The sequence below is a fragment of the Oncorhynchus clarkii genome, chromosome 25 (assembly GCF_045791955.1).
Source record: "Oncorhynchus clarkii lewisi isolate Uvic-CL-2024 chromosome 25, UVic_Ocla_1.0, whole genome shotgun sequence".
Taxonomy (NCBI): Eukaryota; Metazoa; Chordata; class Actinopteri; order Salmoniformes; family Salmonidae; genus Oncorhynchus; species Oncorhynchus clarkii.
In genome coordinates this window covers 30,954,080-30,977,887 of record NC_092171.1, presented here as the reverse complement: position 1 = coordinate 30,977,887, position 23,808 = coordinate 30,954,080, and positions in this window count along the sequence as shown.

The window sequence follows — 23,808 nt, the reverse complement described above, 5'->3', positions numbered from 1 at the left end:
TCCATTCTAAAACAATTTAAAGAATATGGCACCACAACAAACCTGCCAAGAGAGGGCCGCCACCAAAACTCACGGACCAGGCAAGTTGGCATTAATCAGAGAGGCAACAAAGAGACCAAAGATAACCCTGAAGGAGCTGAAAAGCTCCACAGCAGACATTGGAGTATCTGTCCAAAGGACCACTTTAAGCTGTACACTCCACAGAGCTGGGCTTAATGGAAGAGTGGCCAGAAAAAAGCCATTGCTAAAGCCTGTTGCGACTCTAGGGGCAGTATTTTCATTTTTGAAAAAAAAAACGTTCCCGTTTTAAACAGGATATTTTGTCAGGACAAGATGCTAGAATATGCATATAATTGACAGCTTTGGATAGAAAACACTAACGTTTCCAAAACTGTAAAGATATTGTCTGTGAGTATAACAGAACTGATGTTGCAGGCGAAAGCCTGAGAAAAATCCAATCTGGAAGTGCCCCAGGTTTTGAAAGCGCTGCGTTCCAATGATTCCCTATTGAGCTGTGAATGTGCCATCAACGAGCTTACGCTTTCTACGTATTCCCCAAGGTGTCTACAGCATTGTGACGTAGTTTTACGCATTTATGTTGAAGAATAGCCGTAGGCGGCTACATTGCGTAAGTGGTCACATGGTGGCTCCGAGAGAGATTCTCGCGTAAAATACAGAGGTAGCCATTACTCCAATCGGTCCTACTGAAAAACTATATCCCGACGGATATATTATCGAATAGATATCAGAAAAACACCTAGAGGATTGATTATAAACAACGTTTGCCATGTTTCTGTCGATATTATGGAGCTAATTTGGAATATTTTTCGCTGTTTTCGTGACTGCAATTTCCGAGCGATTTCTCAGCCAAACGTGAAGAACAAATGGAGCTATTTCGCCTACAAAACTAATCTTTTGGGAAAAAATTAACTTTGGCTATCTACCTGGGAGTCTCGTGAGTGAAAACATCCGAAGTTCATCAAAGGTAAATTATTTAATTTGATTGCTTTTCTGATTTTTTGAAAATCTGAGATGACAGGGTGAACAAAAGGCTAAGCTGTGTCTCAATATATTTCATTTGTGATTTTCATGAATAGGAATATTTTCTAGGAATATTTATGTCCGTTGCGTCATGCTAATTAGTTTCAGGCGATGATTTTTATTTTTTATTTTTATTTATTTCACCTTTATTTAACCAGGTAGGCTAGTTGAGAACAAGTTCTCATTTGCAACTGCGACCTGGCCAAGATAAAGCATAGCAGTGTGAACAGACAACACAGAGTTACACATGGAGTAAACAATTAACAAGTCAATAACACAGTAGAAAAAAAAGAGAGTCTACATACATTGTAGGCGAATAATTACAATTTTGCAGATTAACACTGGAGTGATAAATGATTATGCTAATTAGTTTCAGGCGATGATTACGCTCCCGCATGCGGGTTTGGGAGTCACAAAAAGTTTTAAAGAAAAAAATAAGCAAACACGTTTGGTGTTCACCAAAAGGCATGTGGGAGACTCCCCAAACATATGGAAGGAGGTACTCTGGTCAGATGAGACTAAAATTGAGAAACCCAACACCTCCCATCATCCCGAGAACGCCATCCCCACAGTGAAGCATGGTGGTCGCAGCATCATACTGGAGGGATGTTTTTCATCAGTAGGGACTGGGAAACTGGTCACAATTGAAGGAACGATGGATGGAGCAAAATACAGGAAAATTCTTGAGCGAAACCTGTTTCAGTCTTACAGAGATTTGAGACTGGGATGGAGGTTCACCTTCCAGCAGGACAATGACCCTAAGCATTCTGCTAAACCAACACTCGAGTGGTTTAAGGGGAAACATTTAAATGTCTTGGAATGGCCTAGTCAAAGCCCAGATCTCATTCCACACCAGTGGAACCCATCTAACTTAAAGGAGCTGGAGCAGTTTTGCCTTGAAGAATGGGCAAAAATCCCAGTGCCAAGTTTATAGAGACATACCCCAAGAGACTTGCAGCTGTAATTGCTGCAAAAGGTGGCTCTACAAAGTATTGACTTTGGGGGGAGCGGTGAAAAGTTATGCACGCTCAAGTTTTCTCTATTTTTGTCTTATTTCTTGTTTGCTTCACAAGAAAAAAGATTTTGCATCTTCAAAGTGGTAGGTATGTTGTGTAAATCAAATGATATAAACCCCCCAAAAATCCATTTTAATTTCAGGTTGTAAGACAACAAAGGGGGGTGAATACTTTCGCAAGCCACTGTATAGACGTAATATGACATTTGAAATGTCTTTATTCTTTTGGAACTTTTGTGAGTGTAATGTTTACTGTTCAATTTTTATTGTTCATTTCACTTTTGTTTGTTATCCATTTCACTTGCTTTGTAAACATATGTTTCCCATTAATTGAATTGAGAGAGAGAGAGATATCCCCTGCCAGATAACAGACAGGCTGACTCATCTCAGGGCAGCTGATTGGAGTGTCACAGAGGTGGGCAGGCAGTTCTGAGATTTGCCCATTGTGTGTCTTTAACACAGAAAACACTGAGTGAGTGGAGCTGCCACTAAATCATGGACATAATGGGAGGAATAATGTCTCTGATAGATTAGATACAGACATTTGTTATTGCTGTCATCATCATAATGGTTTTGTAATCATTGTCATGATTTTCAGTGTAGTTTTTAGTTTTAGCAGATAAATAAATACATCCCTTATCTAACAGATTTGTATTATGCAATAACAAAAACCCCGATGGATGTGAGTGTCAGGTTGGTCTTTTTTCATTCATGTTACCACAACAACAGTCTGTGCACTGAGGCAGAACTTATTGTTTCACAAAAGATGCCAACAATGGAATTCTATGGAAGAGAGTTTAACTTTTTCTCAACCTTTTATCGTTTGTTCGGTTCAGTTACCATAGCCACTTCGCAATATGACCCTTGGAGTTTCTCAGATATTTGTGTAACTGTATTTGAGCTCTGAGCAGCAGCACAATTGTTTGAATAAAAAATCCATGTATCACATCAACCAAGAGTCCCGGCTGTGAAAAGTACCCCCTATTGTTTTTGGAAATCACATTTCGATTGAATTAGGCCTGTCCCAGAAATGAACCCTAATCCCTCGAACTGAAAAGGCATCCAAATGTTCACCCATCATGCTCTGCCTCACTGCTCTTATCTGAGAGATTAAGCCCCGATGCGGGGGCCTTGTGAGCCAAGAGAGACCACATGGTGACACAGACATGAGCCTTGTTTTAGACCCTGTGCTAACGTGAGTTTGAACACATATATGGTTAAACTCAACTATACTAATTGATTATTTTTTATATATATATATATATATATATATATATATATATATATATATATATATAAAGTATAATATTTGTAAATTAAAACATAAATAGGATTGGTGGAGTTATGTCACACATGCAGCTAACAAAAATATATAGAAATGTCTGCTCTACTCAAAATTACAACCAACTAATTGCATTCCAGGTGACTACCTCATGAAGCTGGTTGAGAGAATGCCAAGATTGTGCAAAGATGTCATCAAGGCAAAGGGTGGCTACTTTGAAGAATCTCAAATATAAAATATATTTTGATTTGTTTACACACTACATGATCCCATATGTGTTATTTCATAGTTTTGATGTCTTCACTATTATTCTATAATGTAAAAAATTTTAAAAATAAAGAAAAACCCTTGAATGAGTAGGTGTGTCACAACTTTTGACTGGTACTGTATATATTTACGCAACATATATGGGGGATTGGAAATGACGGAGATGGTTACATTGACGGAAGCCACAATCTATCTGCAATATTAAAGCTGATCTACATGTATAAATAAATGTGAGTTTTGTGATCTGATCAAACACACATGGTATTAAAATGTGTCTCTTATCCATTCGCTGTTGACGCATTGTGACCAGATTAGTTGATGCCTCCCTGTATGTAAAGTATTTTACATATTCTATTTAAGACAATAAATAATGTCATTTTAGAGGCCAGTATAATGATGGTTTAAATGGTTTGGCAATCTAAATCTGTTTACACTTGATTGATATCCAGACACAATACGTGCCTGACTACCTCCGGAGGTGGTCAGGAAGATCTGATCAAAATCAGATCACAATATGTCTAATAATCATCTCCACCTGTCTAAAATGTTGTGTGTGTGTGTGTGTGTGTGTGTGTGTCTTTCTCTCTTCACAGATTTCCCCCTCAGGGGACGTCCCACCACATAAGGAATCAGATCTTGCCCAGAACAAACGTATGAATCATATTCAGTTATCAATATTGAAATGAGTCTCGCCTGCAGAAAGTCAACAGAGAAGGTTTGGGGAGAGGCAGCAGTGGCCAATGCAAGAAGGGAGAAGCATATCCTCACACATGGCCCCCCTTAGGGTGTGTGTATAGCAGAAGGAAAGCGTGTGTGTGTGTCTGTGTCTGTGTGCTCATGTGATCATGTATTAATGTGTGTCTAAGTGTACATTGTGTGTATGTAGTTGGGGAGTGGGCTTGACGCCTGGATTTGCAATGCCGCGTTGTGTGCATGTTCCTTTAAGCTGTGGACCTGAGCATTTGTATTGTTCCTTTAAGCTGAGGATGCATGACTGCACTGAGCACTCATCTCATCCAGCCTCTCATAGATATACTGAGCGGACTGCTCACCAACAATCTATTAATTCTGATTGCTCTGCGGTCATTCACTGGAGAAAACACAGAACATCAAATCATTGTTTTTACTAGCTTTTCCCAAAGTCGTTAAAAGGGTATTGAACCAGCATTTTATGGCACTGCTGTTGAATTACAAGTCAATATACAGAAATGGATTATGAGCCTTGTTATCACAATACCAATAATATCACTGGGTTGTGCTATATATGTGTGTGTGTGTGTGTGTGTGTGTGCTGCATGCATTTGTATGCATAGCTTGGTGCGTGCATTTGCTCACCGCGTGCCACTTGCGCGTGTGTGTGTGTATGATTAGCTTGGTACTTGTGTGTGTGTTTATTTGAGAAAGTTTGTTTATCAAGTAGAGCGTAAGTCAGCAAAGTTCCCTCCCTGATGAGTCACCAGTGGATACGGTCTGTCTGTCCTTGGAGGATGGGAGCCCAATTTAATTACACACAGAGGACTTGCTGCTCTGCTCTGCTCTCCACTACAGAAACATATGAAACATAATCAACTTGTTGCCACTAATTGCAACCAAACTTTAAAATGCATCAGAGACTAATAATAGAACTGTGAAAATGTACAATGCATTAATTGTATAATTGAACATGAGAGGAGTACTGTACTGAATTGATTAGTATGGCGTTCCAGCCTCTACTAAGTAAACAGTACAATGAAGGGAAGCTAGAATGGTACTACATCATGTAATTAAACATGATCCATGCTATATATTACTGTGTTATTCGTTCTTATGACGCCTAGGCATTAGTTCCAAATAGTAGCCAGTGATTGGTTAACACATTGATTAAGAGAGACATTGTTGAACCACTGGGCCAAATAATCAGCTTGTAGCAGAGAACGATTGAATTGGTTAATCTATACCCATTTACAATGCTCTGGTTGACACTTCTATAAGGCAGCCCATGCATATTTGAATATACTGTAGGTCTATCTTCTAGATTAACGTTGCAGAGCGGGAATTATTTAAAGTGCCTGGACTAGACTACTTGTGATTCTAACCCTATAGCCTGTGATCATCCAAGGTGATCTTTGCGTTATTCACCAGTAGCCACATTAATAAACATTAGAGAAATGCAAAGTTTCTATTCTATGTTCAAAGTGTTCTCATAAGGCCAGTGATATGTCGTTTTAGCAGATTACATTACAAGAGTGACTGAAGATGTGGTTTACCTGCTCGTATGCCTAGTATTAAGACCTTAACCACACTGCAACCGCAAGAGTAGGCCATAATCCAGTTAAAAATATTGCTTGAATCATCAGCTCAAACTTCATAAGGAGTTGATATTTTCCAGACCGGCTACAATAAACTTCAACTAATGATTTGAGCAAAGAGAAGCTCCTTTTGAATCCCACAGCATCATCCACAACTCATCCATCTCTCTCTCTCTCTCTCTCTCTCTCTGACAGACAGACAGACAGACAGACAGACAGACAGACAGACAGACAGACAGAGTCAGTCAGTCAGTCAGTCAGTCAGTCAGTCAGTCAGTCAGTCAGTCAGTCAGTCAGTCAGTCAGTCAGTCAGTCAGTCAGTCAGTCAGTCAGTCAGTCAGTCAGTTAGTTAGTTAGTTAGTTAGTTAGTTGCACGGCTCACCCGTGATCTAGTCTGCTGATTGTGTCTTGATGCCAGGTCAAGAAATTAAACAAAAACATGTTCAGTTATCACAGGCAACTTAACCCTGTCTGTCTGCTGCTGTTTTAAAGGGTTTATCTTTTAGACTGGAGACAGGGCAGGGTTGACGTTTGGAGTTTCTAGGGATCTTGATTTGTACGGTCAGAGACATAGGCTATAATGGTACATTTTTTTATGATTATGATCCCGTGATTTATTTTAAAGATATCCTTCCCACACACATTCCAAACCTTTCCTTTAGCATTCAAGCTTGCCTTGCATGGGAGCATATCTCTAAATAAAAGTCTGATCATTATCGGAAGGTGGAGACGTGAGGTACAGTCACCTTCCCCTCTCCCACGTGTTGGTGGTTTAAATTATGATTTCTTTCTGAGTTTTAAAAAGGCTTCTAAAGTTTGTAATTTCCTCCTTGAAATTTCAGACTTAATTTGCCCTAACAAAACATTTATCAAGCCCTATATTTTCCTGCTCTAGCAAATTGGCTCAAATTAAGATCGAACATCTGTAGTAACTTTTCATCATGAGAAGATTGTCACGATTTTCCTGCAAATATTGTAAAATCTGCATACCTCTGCTTTATGATGTATCTCAGCTCCTGCAGGACTTTCTCTTTACCAGATATACAGTGGGGCAAAAAAGTACACTGCTCAAAAAAATAAAGGGAACACTAAAATAACACATCCTAGATCTGAATGAATGAAACATTCTTAATAAATACTTTTTTCTTTACATAGTTGAATGTGCTGACAACAAAATCACACAAAAATTATCAATGGAAATCAAATTTATCAACCCATGGAGGTCTGGATTTGGAGTCACACTCAAAATTAAAGTGGAAAACCACACTACAGGCTGATCCAACTTTGATGTAATGTCCTTAAAACAAGTCAAAATGAGGCTCAGTAGTGTGTGTGGCCTCCATGTGCCTGTATGACCTCCCTACAATGACTGGGCATGCTCCTGATGAGGTGGTGGATGGTCTCCTGAGGGATCTCCTCCCAGACCTGGACTAAAGCATCCGCCAACTCCTGGACAGTCTGTGGTGCAATGTGGCGTTGGTGGATGGAGCGAGACATGATGTCCCAGATGTGCTCAATTGGATTCAGGTCTGGGGAACGGGCGGGCCAGTCCATAGCATCAATGCCTTCCTCTTGCAGGAACTGCTGACACACTCCAGCCACATGAGGTCTAGCATTGTCTTGCATTAGGAGGAACCCAGGGCCAACCGCACCAGCATATGGTCTCACAAGGGGTCTGAGGATCTCATCTCGGTACCTAATGGCAGTCATGCAACCTCTGGCGAGCACATGGAGGGCTGTGCGGCCCCCCAAAGAAATGCCACCCCACACCATGACTGACCCATCGCCAAACCGGTCATGCTGGAGGATGTTGCAGGCAGCAGAACGTTCTCCACGGCGTCTCCAGACTCTGTCACGTCTGTCACATGTGCTCAGTGTGAACCTGCTTTCATCTGTGAAGAGCACAGGGCACCAGTGGCGAATTTGCCAATCTTGGTGTTCTCTGGCAAATGCCAAACGTCCTGCACGGTGTTGGGCTGTAAGCACAACCCCCACCTGTGGACGTCGGGCCCTCATACCACCCTCATGGAGTCTGTTTCTGACCGTTTGAGCAGACACATGCACATTTGTGGCCTGCTGGAGGTCATTTTGCAGGGCTCTGGCAGTGCTTCTCCTGCTCCTCCTGCTCCTCCTTGCACAAAGGCGGAGGTAGCGGTCCTGCTGCTGGGTTGTTGCCCTCCTACGGCCTCCTCCACGTCTCCTGATGTACTGGCCTGTCTCCTGGTAGCGCCTCCATGCTCTGGACACTACGCTGAAAGACACAGCAAACCCTTTTGCCACAGCTCGCATTGATGTGCCATCCTGGATGAGCTGCACTACCTGAGCCACTTGTGTGGGTTGTAGACTCCGTCTCATGCAACCACTAGAGTGAAAGCACCGCCAGCATTCAAAAGTGACCAAAACATCAGCCAGGAAGCATAGGAACTGAGAAGTGGTCTGTGCTCACCACCTTTAGAACCACTCCTTTATTGGGGGTGTCTTGCTAATTGCCTATCATTTCCACCTGTTGTCTGTTCGATTTGCACAACAGCATGTGAAATGTATTGTCAATCAGTGTTGCTTCCTAAGTGGACAGTTTGATTTCACAGAAGTGTCATTGACTTGGAGTTACATTGTGTTGTTTAAGTGTTCCCTTTATTTTTTTGAGCAGTGTATTTAGTCAGCCACCAATTGTGCAAGTTCCTCCCACTTAAAAAGATGAGAGAGGCCTGTAATTTTCATCATAGGTACACTTCAACTATGACAGACAAAATGAGAAAAAAAATCCAGAAAATCACATTGTAGGATGTTTTATGAATTTATTTGCAAATTATGGTGGAAAATAAGTATTTGGTCACCTACAAACAAGCAAGATTTCTGTCTCTCACAGACCTGTAACTTCTTCTTTAAGAGACTCCTCTGTCCTCCACTCGTTACCTGTATTAATGGCACCTGTTTGAACTTGTTATCAGTATAAAAGACACCTGTCCACAACCTTAAACAGTCACACTCCAAACTCCACTATGGCCAAGACCAAAGAGCTGTCAAAGGACACCAGAAACAAAATTGTAGACCTGCACCAGGCTGGGAAGACTGAATCTGCAATAGGTAAGCAGCTTGGTTTGAAGAAATCAACTGTGGGAGCAATTATTAGGAAATGGAAGACATACAAGACCACTGATAATCTCCCTCGATCTGAGGCTCCACACAAGATCTCACCCCGTGGGGTCAAAATGATCACAAGAACGGTGAGCAAAAATCCCAGAACCACACAGGGGGACCTAGTGAATGACTTGCAGAGAGCTGGGACCAAAGTAGCAAAGCCTACCATCAGTAACACACTACGCCGCCAGGGACTCAAATCCTGCAGTGCCAGACGTGTCCCCCTGCTTAAGCCAGTACATGTCCAGGCCCGTCTGAAGTTTGCTAGAGAGCATTTGGATGATCCAGAAGAAGATTGGGAGAATGTCATATGGTCAGATGAAACCAAAATACAACTTTTTGGTAAAAACTCAACTCGTCGTGTTTGGAGGACAAAGAATGCTGAGTTGCATCCAAAGAACACCATACCTACTGTGAAGCATGGGGGTGGAAACATCATGCTTTGGGGCTGTTTTTCTGCAAAGGGACCAGGACGACTGATCCGTGTAAAGGAAAGAATGAATGGGGCCATGTATCGTGAGATTTTGAGTGAAAACCTCCTTCCATCTTGCTGAAGATGAAACGTGGCTTGGTCTTTCAGCATGACAATGATCCCAAACACACCACCCGGGCAACGAAGGAGTGGCTTCGTAAGAAGCATTTCAAGGTCCTGGAGTGGCCTAGCCAGTCTCCAGATCTCAACCCCATAGAAAATCTTTGAAGGGAGTTGAAGGTCCGTGTTGCCCAGCAACAGCCCCAAAACATCACTGCTCTAGAGGAGATCTGCATGTAGGAATGGGCCAAAATACCAGCAACAGTGGGTGAAAACCTTGTGAAGACTTACAGAAAACGTTTGACCTCTGTCATTGCCAACAAAGGGTATATGACAAAGTATTGAGATAAACTTTTGTTATTGACCAAATACTTATTTTCCACCATAATTTGCAAATAAATTCATAAAAAATCCTACAATGTGATTTTCTGGATTTTTTTTCTCATTTTGTCTGTCATAGTTGAAGTGTACCTATGATGAAAATTACAGGCCTCTCTCATCTTTTTAAGTGGGAGGAACTTGCACAATTGGTGGCTGACTAAATACTTTTTTGTCCCACTGTATATAGTTTTGTGTCATTTTAGTTTATTTTGGCCCTGGGTTTGCTAACATCCACTTGAGTGTTCCATATAAATTGTTTGCTCGGATGTTGAAGCTTTCCCAAATAAGTTTGTTTCCCCCCCAATAGGTATCTAATTATCTCAACATTATGAGAGTAGTTTTTCAGTGGGGATGAGAGCAACACCAACATAGCTAGTAGTAGGTCAAAGCTGTGTGCTGGAAAACCTTTGTAGAGCATGGGTGGAATAGGTATTGTGGTGCGTATGTGAATTTCCTTTCTTTTTTTGGCTTCAGATCAATGCCTTCTTCTTACTTAAAGCATTTTTTAGTATTTAATAATCCTTTACATCAGGAGGATAAAATTGCTGAATTAGTATTGTATCTGTATTTACACATTTTTGTCATTTCATCTTATGCTATAGATCTCTCTTCTAAACGCTAATGCCTATAGCCTTGAGTTATCGACATTTTAAAGAAATCCAAGGTCTAGTGTGCTGTGTCCATTGTCCAGATTTGACCTTTATCCCTACTCCTGCATGCATGTCCACCGGCTGAGGGGTATCATATCCTGCCTAAACCAGGGCACTGTTTTGTTGGTCCACATCACAGACAGTCTCAACGCCTTATCAGAGTCCAGATCAGTGCAGCCAGGTTATTCCCTCTTCTGAACACTCAGGTAATGGTGGACGCAGCAGACTACATGGCACCAGCAGACGTTGTTCACCTTGCAGTCTCATAAAGCCTAGGGGGGGGGGGGGCAACAGTGCAGAAGTGTAACAGGGCAATATGGAACCAAATGATCTGGAACCAGCAACACTCCCCCTAGACACTAAACACCCTATACCTTCTAGTTTTTTAAAAAGTTTTTTTTTATTTCACCTATATTTAACCAGGTAGGCCAGTTGAGAACAAGTTCTTATTTACAACGGCGACCTGGCCAAGATAAAGCAAAGTTGTGCGACAAGAACAACAACACAGAGTTACACATGGGATAAACAAACGTACAGTCAATAACACAATACAAAAATCAAATCAAAGTTTATTTGTCACGTGCGCCGAATACAACAGGTGTAAACCTTACAGTGAAATGCTTACTTACAGGCACTAACCAATGGTGCGGGGAAAAAAGGTGTGTGTGTGTGTGTGTGTGTGTGTGTGTGTGTGTGTGTGTGTGTGTAGGTAAGTAAAGAAATAAAACAACAGTAAAAAGACATTTGAAAAAAGAGTAGCAAGGCTATATACAGACACCTGTTAGTCAGGCTTATTGAGGTAGTATGTACATGTAGGTATAGTTAAAGTGACTATGCATATACAGTGCCTTGCGAAAGTATTCGGCCCCCTTGAACTTTGCGACCTTTTGCCACATTTCAGGCTTCAAACATAAAGATATAAAACTGTATTTTTTTGTGAAGAATCAACAACAAGTGGGACACAATCATGAAGTGGAAAGACATTTATTGGATATTTCAAACTTTTTTAACAAATCCAAAACTGAAAAATTAGGCGTGCAAAATTATTCAGCCCCTTTACTTTCAGTGCAGCAAACTCTCTCCAGAAGTTCAGTGAGGATCTCTGAATGATCCAATGTTGACCTAAATGACTAATGATGATAAATACAATCCACTTTTGTGTAATCAAGTCTCCGTATAAATGCACCTGCGCTGTGATAGTCTCAGAGGTCCGTTAAAAGCGCAGAGAGCATCATGAAGAACAAGGAACACACCAGGCAGGTCCGAGATACTGTTGTGAAGAAGTTTAAAGCCGGATTTGGATACAAAAAGATTTCCCAAGCTTTAAACATCCCAAGGAGCACTGTGCAAGCGATAATATTGAAATGGAAGGAGTATCAGACCACTGCAAATCTACCAAGACCTGGCCGTCCCTCTAAACTTTCAGCTCATACAAGGAGAAGACTGATCAGAGATGCAGCCAAGAGGCCCATGATCACTCTGGATGAACTGCAGAGATCTACAGCTGAGGTGGGAGACTCTGTCCATAGGACAACAATCAGTCGTATATTGCACAAATCTGGCCTTTATGGAAGAGTGGCAAGAAGAAAGCCATTTCTTAAAGATATCCATAAAAAGTGTTGTTTAAAGTTTGCCACAAGCCACCTGGGAGACACACCAAACATGTGGAAGAAGGTGCTCTGGTCAGATGAAAGCAAAATTGAACTTTTTGGCAACAATGCAAAACGTTATGTTTGGCGTAAAAGCAACACAGCTGAACACACCAACCCCACTGTCAAACATGGTGGTGGCAGCATCATGGTTTGGGCCTGCTTTTCTTCAGCAGGGACAGGGAAGATGGTTAAAATTGATGGGAAGATGGATGGAGCCAAATACAGGACCATTCTGGAAGAAAACCTGATGGAGTCTGCAAAAGACCTGAGACTGGGACGGAGATTTGTCTTCCAACAAGACAATGATCCAAAACATAAAGCAAAATCTACAATGGAATGGTTCAAAAATAAACATATCCAGGTGTTAGAATGGCCAAGTCAAAGTCCAGACCTGAATCCAATCGAGAATCTGTGGAAAGAACTGAAAACTGCTGTTCACAAATGCTCTCCATCCAACCTCACTGAGCTCGAGCTGTTTTGCAAGGAGGAATGGGAAAAAATTTCAGTCTCTCGATGTGCAAAACTGATAGAGACATACCCCAAGCGACTTACAGCTGTAATCGCAGCAAAAGGTGGCGCTACAAAGTATTAACTCAAGGGGGCTGAATAATTTTGCACGCCCAATTTTTCAGTTTTTGATTTGTTAAAAAAGTTTGAAATATCCAATAAATGTCGTTCCACTTCATGATTGTGTCCCACTTGTTGTTGATTCTTCACAAAAAAATACAGTTTTATATCTTTATGTTTGAAGCCTGAAATGTGGCAAAAGGTCGCAAAGTTCAAGGGGGCCGAATACTTTCGCAAGGCACTGTATGATGAACAGAGAGTAGCAGAAGCGTAAAAAGAGGGGTTGGCGGGTGGTGGGACACAATGCAGATAGCCCGGTTAGCCAATGTGCGGGAGCACTGGTTGGTCGGGCCAATTTAGGTAGTATGTAGATGAATGTATAGTTAAAGTGACTATGCATATAAGATAAACAGAGAGTAGCAGCAGAGTAAAAGAGGCTTTGGGGGTGGGGCACACAATGCAAATAGTATGGATAACCATTTGGTTACCTGTTCAGGAGTCTTATGGCTTGGGGGTAAAAACTGTTGAGAAGCCTTTTTGTCCTAGACTTGGCACTCCGGTACCACTTGCCATGTGGTAGTAGAGAGAACAGTCTATGACTGGGGTGGCTGGGGTCTTTGACAATTTTTAGGGCCTTCCTCTGACACCGCCTGGTGTAGAGGTCCTGGATGGCAGGCAGCTTTGCCTTGGTTATGTACTGGGCCGTACGCACTACCCTCTGAAGTGCCTTGCGGTCGGAGGCCGAGCAATTGCCATACCAGGCAGTGATGCCACCGGTCAGGATGCCCTCCATGTTGCAGTTGTAGAACCTTTTGAGGATCTGAGGACCCATGCCAAATCTTTTTAGTTTCCTGAGGGGGAATAGGCTTTGTTGTGCCCTCTTCACGACTGTCTTGTTGTGTTTGGACCAATCTAATTTGTTGTTGATGTGGACATCAAGGAATTTGAAGTTCTCAACCTGCTCCACTACAGCCCCATCGATCAGACTGGGAACGTGCTCAGGGCTCCTTTTCCTGTAGTCCACAATCATCTCCTTAGTCTTGGTTAGGTTGAGGGATAGGTTGTTATTCAGGCACCACCCGGCTAGGTCTCTGACCTCCTCCCTATAGGCTGTCTCGTCGTTGTCGGTGATCAGGCCTACCACTGTTGTGTCGTAAGCAAACCTAATGATGGTGTTGGAGTCGTGCCTGGCCATGCAGTCGTGGGTGAACAGGGAGTACAGGAGAGGACTGAGCACACACCCCTGGGGAGCTCCAGTGTTGAGGATCAGCGTGGCAGATGTGTTGTTACCTACCCTCACCACCTGGGGGCGGCCTGTCAGAAAGTTCAGGATCCAGTTGCAGAGGGAGGTGTTTAGTCCCAGGATCCTTAGTTTGGCGATGAGCTTTGAGGGTACTCTGGTGTTGAACGCTGAGCTGTAGTCAATGAACAGCATTCTCACCTAGGTGTTCCTTTTGTCCAGGTGGGAAAGGGCAGTGTGGAGTGTAATATAAATAGCATCATCTGTGGATGTGTTTGGGCGGTAGGCAAATTGGAGTTGGTCTAGGGTATCTGGGATGATGGTGTTGATGTGAGCCATTACCAGCCTTTCAAAGCACTTCGTGGCTATGGACGTGAGTGCTACGGGTCTGTAGTCATTTAGGCAGGTTGCCTTTGTGTTCTTGGGCACAGGGACTATGGTGGTCTGCTTGAAGCATGTTGGTATTACAGACTCAATCAGGGACATGTTGAAAATGTCAGTGAAGACACCTGCCAGTTGGTCAGCACATGCCCCAAGCACACGTCCTGGTAATCCGTCTGGCCCCGCAGTCTTGTCTTCTGGAACAGCTGATGCTCTCATGCATGCCTCAGTGTTGCTTGCCTCGAAGCGAGCATAGAAGTGATTTAGCTCGTCTGGTAGGCTCGTGTCACTGGGCAGCTAGCGGCTGTGCTTCCCTTTGTAGTCTGTAATAGTTTGCAAGCCCTGCCACATCCGACGAGTGTCGGAGCCGGTGTAGTATGATTCAATCTTAGCCCTGTATTGACGCTTTGCCTGTTTGATGGTTCGTCGCAGGGCATAGCGGGATTTCTTGTAAGCTTCCGGGTTAGAGTCCCGCACCTTGAAAGCGGAAGCTCTACCCTTTAGCTCAGTGCGAATGTTGCCTGTAATCCATGGCTTCTGGTTGGGGTATGTACCTACAGTCACTGTGGGGACGACGTCCTCAAAGCACTTATTGATAAAGCCAGTGACTGATGTGGTGTATTCCTCAATGTCATCGGAAGAATCCTGGAACATGTTCCAGTCTGTGATAACAAAGCAGTCCTGTAGTTTAGCATCTGCTTATCTGACCATTTTTTTTATAGACCGAGTCACTGCTGCTTCCTGCTTTAATTTTTGCTTGTAAGCAGGAATCAGGAGGATAGAGTTGTGGTCGGATTTACCAAATGGAGGGCAAGGGAGAGCTTTGTACGTGTCTCTGTGTGTGGAGTACAGGTGATCTAGATTTTTTTCCCTCTGATTGCACATGTAACATGTTGATAAAGATTTGGTAGAACTGATTTAAGTTTCCCTGCATTAATGTCTCCGGGCCACTAGGAGCTCCGCCTCTGGGTGAGTGGTTTCCTGTTTGCTTATTTCCTTATACAGCTGACTGAGTGCGGTCTTAGTGCCAGCATCTGTCTGTGGTGGTAAATAAACAGCCACGAAAAGTATTGCTGAGAACTCTCTTGGCCTGTAGTGTGGTGTGGCCTGCAGTTTATCACAATATGCTCAACTTCAGTCGAGCAGAATCTAAAGACTTCCTTAGATTTCGTGCACCAGCTGTTGTTTACAAATATGCACAAACCGCCCCCCTCGTGTGCTGTTCTATCCTGCCGGTGCAGCGTGTATCCCGCTAGCTGAATATCCATGTCATCATTCAGCCAGGATTCCGTGAAGCATAGGATAATACAGTTTTTGATGTCCCGTTGGTAGGATATTCGTGATCTTACCTCTTCTAGTTTATTGTCCAATGATTGCACGTTGGCGAGTAATATTGACGGTAACAGCATACAGTGTGTGCAAACTGTATACAGTGTGTGCAAATGAAGTAAGGAGGTAAGGCAAGAAATAGGCCATAGTGGTGAAGTAATTACAATTTAGCAATTAGCACTGGAGTGATAGATGTGCAGATGAGGATGTGCAAGTAGAAATACTGGTGTGCAGAAGAGCAGAAAAACAAAAACAAATCTGGGGATGAGGTAGGTAGTTGGTTGAATGGGTTATTTACAGATGGGCTGTGTACAGATGCAGCGACTGGTAAGCTGCTCTGACAGCTGATGCTTAAAGTTAGTGAGGGAGATATGTCTCCAACTTCAGTGATTTTTTTGCAATTCATCCAGTCATTGGCAGCACGGAACTGGAAGGAAAGGCAGACAAAGAGGTGTTGGCTTTGGGGATGACCAGTGAAATATACTTGCTGGAGCGCGTGCTACGGGTGGGTGTTGCTAAGGTGACGAGTGAGCTGAGATAAGGCGGAGCTTTACCTAGAAAATACTTATAGATGACCTGGAGCCAGTGGGTTTGGTGACGAATATGTAGGGAGGACCAGCCAACGAGAGCATACAGGTCGCAGTGGTGGGTAGTATATGGGGCTTTGGTGCCAAAACGGATGGCACTGTGATAGACTGCATCTAATTTGCTGGAGTCTTGGAGGCTATTTTGTAAATGACATCGTCGAAGTCAAGGATTGGTAGGATAGTCAGTTTTACGAGGATATGTTTGGCAGCATGAGTGACGGAGGCTTTGTTGCAAAATAGGAAGCCAATTCTAAGATTTAGTTTTGGATTGGAGATGCTTAATATGAGTCTGGAAGGAGAGTTTGTAGTCTAGCCAGACACCTAGGTATTTATAGTTGTCCACATATTCTAAGTCAGAACTGTCCAGAGTAGTGATGCTAGTTGGGCAGGTAGGAGCGGGCAGAGATTGGTTGAAAAGCATGCATTTCGTTTTACTTGCATTTAAGAGCAGTTGGAGGCCATGGAAGGAGTGTTGTATGACATTGAAGCTCGTTTGGAGGTTTGATAACACAATGTCCAAAGAAGGGCCAGATGTATACAGAATGGTGTCATCTGCGTAGAGGTGGATCAGATAATCACCAGCAGCAAGAGCAACATCACTGATATACAGTATATACAGAGAAAAGTGTCTGCTCGTGAATTAAACCTTTTTTCACCCCCATAGAGACTGCCAGAGGCCCTCCGATTTGACACACTGAACTCTATCTGAGAAATGGTTAGTGAACCAGGCGAGGAAGTCATCAGAGAATCCAAGGCTGTTGAGTCTGCCGATAAGAATACGGTGATTGACAGAGTTGAAAGCCTTGGGCAGGACGATGAAGACGGTTGCATAGTACTGTCTTTTATCGATGGCGGTTATGATATCGTTTAGGACCTTGAGCGTGGCTGAGGTGCACCTGTGACCAACTCGGAAACCGGATTGCATAGCGGAGAAGGTACGGTGGGATTCAAAATGGTCGGTGATCTGTTTGTTCACTTGGCTTTCGATGACTTTAGAAAGGCAGGGTAGGATAGATTTTGGTCTGTAACAGTTTGGATCTAGAGTGTTTCCCCCTTTGAAGAGGGGGATGACCGCGGCCGCTTTCCAATCTTTAGGTATCTCAGACAAGAGGGGGGGGGGGGGGGGGGGGGGGGGGGGGGGCTTGGGCGGGTTGCTGTGGGAGGTGCAGAGCTGTTGGCCGGGGTAGGGGTAGCCAGGTGGAAAGCATGGCCAGCCGTAGAGAAATAAATGCTTATGGAAATTCTCAATTATTGTGGAGTTATCGGTGGGGACAGTGTTTCCTAGCCTCAGTGCAGTGGCAGCTGGGAGGAGGTGTGTTACTGATGGTAGGCTTTGTTACTTTGGTCCCAGCTCTCTGCAAGTCATTCACTAGGTCCCCCCGTGTGGTTCTGGGATTTTTGCTCACCGTTCTTGTGATCATTTTGACCCCAAAAATCCTAATAATTGCTCCCACAGTTGATTTCTTCAAACCAAGCTGCTTACCTATTGCAGATTCAGTCTTCCCAGCCTGGTGCAGGTCTACAATTTTGTTTCTGGTGTCCTTTGGCAGCTCTTTGGTCTTGGCCATAGTGAAGTTTGGAGTGTGACTGTTTGAGGTTGTGGACAGGTGTCTTTTATACTGATAACAAGTTCAAACAGGTGCCATTAATACAGGTAACGAGTGGAGGACAGAGGAGCCTCTTAAAGAAGAAGTTACAGGTCTGTGAGAGCCAGAAATCTTGCTTGTTTGTAGGTGACCAAATACTTATTTTCCACCATAATTTGCAAATAAATTCATAAAAAATCCTACAATGTGATTTTCTGGATTTTTTTTCTCATTTTGTCTGTCATAGTTGAAGTGTACCTATGATGAAAATTACAGGCCTCTCTCATCTTTTTAAGTGGGAGGAACTTGCACAATTGGTGGCTGACTAAATACTTTTTTGCCCCACAGTACATGTGATGAGATACTTATGGAGGGTGTCAGGTGTGCCAAAGGGAACTCTAATGAAGTGTAACAAAGCTGCTCTCTCTAAGCGCTACAACATTAGTTAGTTCCACTGAATGACTCAACTGTATAAATCATAGACTTTGTCTTCAGAGAAGGACACTGTTGATAATGAGCCCCATTCAGATTGCTGTCTGACAATGTTTATGTTTGCTATGGATATTCCACTTACATCAGTAGAGGCAGCTGGGAGGAGCAATAGGAGGACGGGCTCATTGTAATGGCTGGAATGAAATTAATCGAACAGTATCAAACATTTGGAAACCACATGTTTGACTCCGTTCCATTTATTCCTTTCCAGCCATTACAATGAGCCTGTCCTCCTATACCTCTTCCCTCCAGCCTCCACTGGCTTACATCATAGCCTGTTTCTTCTATTACACCTCTGCATGTATCTCACATTTTGTGCTCTGCATTCCGTGACGTTCTGTATTTTTTGCCAAGATTCCATTGCTCTTATTTTTTCCAATTGGGCCAAGCCAAGGAGACGTCTGCGTTGAATTCATCTGTGTAGATCTTATCAACTGCAATGTTTGTTTTAGCATTCGTGGCAGCTGCAAGAATTTACCCCTGCCAGAGTGGAGCATCAAATAACTGTTCTCACTATCAAAACATCTGATTTCACTTTCAGTAGTGCTTGTCGGGGTAGGGGTGATATTACAGACTAATTTGAAAGGGAACATATATATATTGTGATCTTACAGTAATACTTTATAAGGACTGCTGTACGTAAAAATACTATTTTTATTTACTTGTAGAAGTTGTCTCAAAACTGCACTCTAAGGCACCCACAGTGACCTCTGTGGGAAAATGCAGACCAGAGTCCACACGTCTGAAATAAGTGTGTCATCCACTGTCATCTCAGTCCCCTCCGATTCTAGAGGAGAAAATTAAGACAGTAAGAGACAGCTCTCCCTTTCATTCATCTACAACAAGACTGCTGGACATCTGGTGCTGGTGGGGAACTTCAGACAAATGGCACTGAGCCGGACTAAAAGCCATTGTCTTTGCAAAAGGGGAGTAGATTCAATGTGCTTGTCAATCACTTGACTTTGAACCATTGGCTCAGTTGGTGGATCCATGAGACTCTGAGAGGAGAACGTCCAAATGGTACATGTGCACTGAAAAGGAAGTTCCCATATCACTCAACTCTGTCAGTGTGTTATTGTTTTGTGCTGTTAAATTGTTATCGTATACATGTATACAACGGACACACTTTAAATACTTAAATACAATGATTCTGTCAACACGTTGGAGTTTTCTACAACTGAGTGGATGTGAATTAAGTGGTAGTGAAAGAGACTGCATTGGGATCACACACTGACAAGCAGTTTACTGGACTGTTCCCATTGACTGAACACGTTGATGCTCAGCTTAAATGGGGCTTGAAGTGGGACAAAGTGGCGCTCCTTCCTTCCTTGTCTTTCAGTCAACAAGAACAGAAGACCACATCTTTCAGCACAGCCTTTGACCATTTGACAGAGTAAGCTGTGTTCGACCACGTGGTTATAGGCCTATATCGATAAAAAGTAAGAATGTGTGCAGATGCTACTTTTCTACCACAGTATATTGACAGAAACTACAAACTTTAACACGTTAGTGATGTAGCTATAAATGAGTTAATGGTAGGTCCAGTAGTGTTGATGTGGAACCAGTTACTGCTGATTGGAGGTTATTATCACATCTATGCGAAAAGCAGCAGGTGAATCAGTCCCAGTCTGGGCCTCCATTACAGTTGTTGATTGTGAATTGAATAAACAAAGTTTGCATCTTTGTCAGGCAGGCCTACTGTACGTAACTTGAGTTTTGTAATTACGTCACCATTTGTCATCCAGGGAAACATGTGTAATTGGTCTTAACTATATTTAGGAGGAAATTAAACAATAAGAACCACAGTTTAGAATGTGTGATCATAGGCAGCTGGTGTAGTCTAAGCTAACTAGCAAGCAGCTAGTTGAGGAGACGAGGAGAGAGGAGATGGGTCGCAAGGTTTAAGTATTTGAGACCTTCCGTTTGGGTCATGCGTCTCTGTCCTAGACTAGCTCATCCAATGGAGATCTTCCGTTTGGGTCATGCATCTGTGTCCTAGACTAGCTCATCCAATGGAGATCTTCCGTTTGGGTCATGCATCTGTGTCCTAGGCTAGCTCTTCCAATGGATATTGAGTATGGCTGGGTGTGTTTTGGCGTCTTCCACTGGTCTACTGGAGAATATTCTCCTGAATTACATGACTACATTTAGACCTCATCTTATTAGAGCCACATGCTTTCTCAAATGAATAGCTCTCACTCTCAGAGTCACGTTATAGTGACACAAGTGTTGTCTTCATTGAAAATCTTGTTCTCATGTTGACGTTAATTCTGTGAGACTTCCCTGCAACGCTCCCTATCACCTGCACTGTAGATATTGAACAGACAATTCTTTATTCCACATTAGTAAAATACCCCCTACCCCCCCCCACCCTTAGAGTCGACCAACACTGTATAATGTGGGTCTTCTACAGTAATCAGCTTGATTTTGTGTTATAGAGCTCAACTGACTGTGTTCAATGGCATTTGCTGCAGTGTTTTTCAGCCAGGAAAGCAAAATAATAAAGTGTATAATGAGAGTATGCTTGCTTTCCAAATGGCACCCGGTTCCCTATTTAGTGTACTATTTTTGACCATGTCCCGTAGGGCCCTATATTGGGAATAGGGTGCCATTTGGGATGCATCCTATATAATGAGATGAATTGGAACTAGAAGTCCCCCAGTGTTCCTGACGGGTCTCTGTTTACCATGGTAAGTGTTCTCTCATGGTCAATTACTAGGTTATCTATAGTACTGCTTCGTAGCATGTCTTTCAATGGCTGCAGCTTGGGCCATGATTAGATAAGATATACTTTATTCGTCCATGTGAGATGGAAATTTGTATTCTGCTTTTATCCAACTCCTCCCCACACACACACACACACACACACACACACACACACACACACACACACACACACACACACACACACATACACACACACACACACACACCAGGTTGGAGAAGCTGGAGCAGCCACAGTGCAGTGCCCAATGAGCAGTTTAAGGGGTTCTTTGCTCAAGGAATGCTACTGACTACAGACCTGCTTTAGAAGGAGTCTGGTTGCTGTGTGGCTGTGTTATTTGGAAGAACTGATTTAATCAACTCATAATAGCAGCTTTAGTGTTTATTTGTTTATGTAACTAACTACATGTAATGGGCTGACTGATCAAAATGGTTCAACCATTTTATAACATTGTTCAAATGTTTGCATTCTATCCTTACATTCTAACCCTGTATGTCAACAGCTGTTCTTGGTACTACCTAGCTACAATCTTAGCCACCCGGTGTTATGCTAATGCCTATAGGACTATGCAAAGCCTTGGGGGAATTTTCATTTGGTTAATGGCACGCAAATCCAAGAGAAGAAAGAGCTCACTGATAAGATAAGTGTTTAATCCATTATCCAAATTCCAAGATCCCTTTGTCCTCCCAACAGAAATGTTGGTCACCTCAAATTTGACTGGAATGAATGGAGGAATGCTGAGGAGGATTGTAGGGCGAGGTAGGTTAGTCATCCAGTCCAGCACAGCAGGATCTCTGTCTGGACTGGAGGTCTGACTGACAGAGTTGGCACGACTGGGACAACAACCAAACCTCAGACCTACCTCAGTCCAGTGCTGACACAGACAGACAGACGGACAAACAGATTCATATTTGTGTGACAGTAATTCTTAGCCAGGCCAATTGAAATGTTCCCTGCCTTTGGTTAACTGCTTATTGTCATAAAACAAAATGAGAAATGAATTGTTGCAAAAGAGAAAAATCATAATAAGACAATCTGACTGTTTCCCCTAAAATAGATAGAAAGCAGTCAAATGATAAGATACCATTGGATGGTAAAATGTAGGCCTGGACATGACATGAGAGTGGTTGAAATCTCAATCTCTATATCAGGATAACAATATAATGACAGAGACATAAAACAGATTTCCACAGAAATGTTCTGTGACCCTTGACCTCATTCTCTACTCCGGGAAGACCACCACTGCTTAGTCCCAGACGAGGGGCCAAACTGTATTGAATTTAGATCAATCATTGACACTGTGGCTTTAGACGAGGTCAAGAGTGGACGTTTTGATCCGTGTGGATAGACCTCAGGAGAAATTAATTATAGTTGATATCTGTCCCCAAATTGGGTCTCCAATGCATTACCACTTACTGTGTTGACACCGCTAAACATGAGTATTCTGATGCACCACCTTTATTAGACTCCATCCCCCAACACGCGCACACTCACCGTAATGCACACTCACCGTAATGCACACTCACCGTAATGCACACTCACCGTAATGCACACTCACCGTAATGCACACTCACCGTAATGCACACTCACCGTAATGCACACTCACCGTAATGCACACTCACCGTAATGCACACTCGCCGTAATGCACACTCGCTGTAAAGCACACTCAGAACTATATATCAGTGACCTTTCCCAGAGCTTTGCGAGCTAGAGTGTGTTTCTGCTGTTTGAAGCAGGGAGATATTATCTCAGTCTCTCTTCTGCAGTCATTTGTCTTTCAGGCAGTTGGCCTTGCTGCAGCACTCTGATATAGCCTGCTCATCAGCACCTGAATGGCCCTTTACAACACACACATGCGTGCACACAGACACACACACCACAGCAAGGGCGTCGACAGAATATCCCAGAGATGGTCCAATAATGTAAAAGTCTTTGATACAGTCCTTGAGATATGTGGTTGTCTTAATCTACCTTTGTTGAATGCACTTACTGTAAATCGCGCCGAATAAGAGCGTCTGTGAAATGACCAAAATGTAACTGCAAATACAGGCTTTGAATATCATGTAGCCACTGGCCCTGGCTACAAACACTATGGCGTATCATTTATTTATTCGGGTTACATCATGTTTTATAATCCATTATACCTAGTATTCATTTAGAAATGACATTGTAACTGTGTAGTTACATAACTATTACAAAGGCCTAATTAGTACTATTCATACAAGCTCCGGACCACGTACCATTTTGTGCCACTTACTTATCAATTGCGTTGAATTACCGGTACTTCAAATAATTATTTTGAAGTACTGGTAATTCAACACAATTGGTAAATACCAAGTAAGTAAGAGCCTAACAGTACCATTCTTCTTACGTTCTTTCTAGTAAATACCAGGCCAATGCCAGCTCATATAGTGATGTAGAACAAAGCATTATGTAAACAAATACACATTTATAGTTTCGGTATGTGTTACTTTGCCTGTGTGAAAATATGAATGTATGATACACTACAGTGACTATGTGTTACTTTGCCTGTATGAAAATATGAATGTATGATACACTACAGTGACTATATTGTACATTGTGTCATGAAGCTGGATCGTTTTAAAGCAAGACACTTCTTCATCCAGGAGATATATGAAATACTCCATTAAA